Source organism: Equus quagga, chromosome 17 (assembly GCF_021613505.1).
Source record: "Equus quagga isolate Etosha38 chromosome 17, UCLA_HA_Equagga_1.0, whole genome shotgun sequence".
NCBI lineage: Eukaryota > Metazoa > Chordata > Mammalia > Perissodactyla > Equidae > Equus > Equus quagga.
Window position 1 is genome coordinate 39602830 of NC_060283.1, and position 1841 is coordinate 39604670.

A 1841-nucleotide genomic window follows, 5' to 3' on the forward strand; every position below is an offset into this window, starting at 1 on the left:
TCCTCTCTCCCACAACCAGAATTCGTGGGCCCAGGAACCAAGGGATACAAGTGGGAGTGGTTCCTCTCACCAGTCTCAACATGGAGTTCTGCTGGCCTGGAGGTCCTGGTTTTCAGAGGGAGAGTGTTTCTGCCAGGGCACACAGTGATGGCTGCACTGGTTTACAAATTGAGGCTCACCTGACTTGGGTTCTTGGGGACACCGAACCGACAAGCAAAGAAGGGGATTACCCTACTGACTGGGGAGCACTACCCAGGGGCAAGGTGGGTGCTGCTACCCAATAGGGGTAGGGAGGACTGTGGCCAGAACCCAGCGAATCCTCTAACGTCCCTCTTAGAAATAGCAAGCATGAACGGATAAGTAACCAATCAAGGCTGGACAGTTAATTCAGACCTTTTAGGAATACAGGTTTGGACCAGGGATCCTGGCTAAGGGCAAAGGAAATAGAGACTGGGTAGTGGAAAAGGAAGTTCTAAATATCGACTCCAGTCTCACGACAGTGACAGACTCTACTTCTTTGATTGTTGTGTGTACACAACACACACACATCTAATTTTCTTCTCTTTCCTATTTCATCAAGTTTTGTTGGAAGCTGACTTTATCCTGTAGCCGTTAGGTATCATTCTGTTATTCCATATTCTATTCAGATGAGACTGTGGCTGAATTAAAGTCGCCATGGCCCAGAGCCCCACACAAGGATTGTTGAACTTGACATTTCCTCAGTTCGGGGGTGAGGGTAAGAACCTCTTACAAGTCGTCATACCTTGGGCAGAAACAGAGTTCTTTTGTGATACTACTGAAGTTCACGCATGTGTAGGAAGGGGCATATAGAAGCTGAGTGGCTGAGGAGAGGGCTGTCCCAGTGACTAGGCTCCTCTCTCTCAGCTTCACGCTCACTGCCTTAACTCCATTTTTGTGACACTGGGCAGAGAACTCCGCCAACAGTTCTACTCAGCCAGACGGCTGGATTCTCCCAGGGGGTGCACTCGAGGGACAAGTCGATGCCGGAGGAAGAAGGGACGGGCTCCTTCTTGTTCTATCAGCGTCACTCCAGCCTCAGGTCCTCACCTCAGTGTGTCTCCACAGCTGCGCCGAGTCCAGGTGCCATTTCCACCCAGCTCAGAACCAGGTCGTGGCGCCCTCAGAGACCCCAGCACCAAATGAGCAGCATCCACCCTGAGGCAGCTCTTCCCAGAGTCGTTACCTCCTTGATTTTTCAGTGTTTGCTTTTTGCCTTTTTAGTTGCTTAGTCAGTAATTTTATTGTACTGTTAAGACAACCTGCATGCTTGCTGTCTCCTATTTGGACCATGCATGACTGATACACACAGAAAGGAAATTTCCATCCACTGAAATGGAGTCTCAGGACTGCCTTGTTCTAAATCCTCCATGAACAGTAACTGAGGCTCTGGAACTTTCATTGTCCCTTGGTGTTTCACACGGCGCTGGTCATTTGTAAGCCCCATACTCCACCTCTGGGCTAAGATACTTGATCTAAATAAAACATTCCAAGCCTTGGCCTGCTGTGGTTTCTTACTTCAAAATCTAATTTTTTGAGCTTCCTTCCATTCCAATATCCCTTACCCTCAGTTGAGAAGAATTAAAATTAACAACTGTATTTTGATATAAAAATGTAAATTGAATTTTGGCAATGATTAATACCAGTTACAGAATATTTTTGTGACACACTTATGTCAATGATACTGGCATTGTCTAGACTATCCCACATATTTTGTTCTGGAATGCATTTAACATGAAGATCCACCACAAAGGGCAGAATGAGTAGCAGCGAGCTACCAGCATCCCCATACCCCTGGCATTAAAGAGTCCACAGGCTGGTTC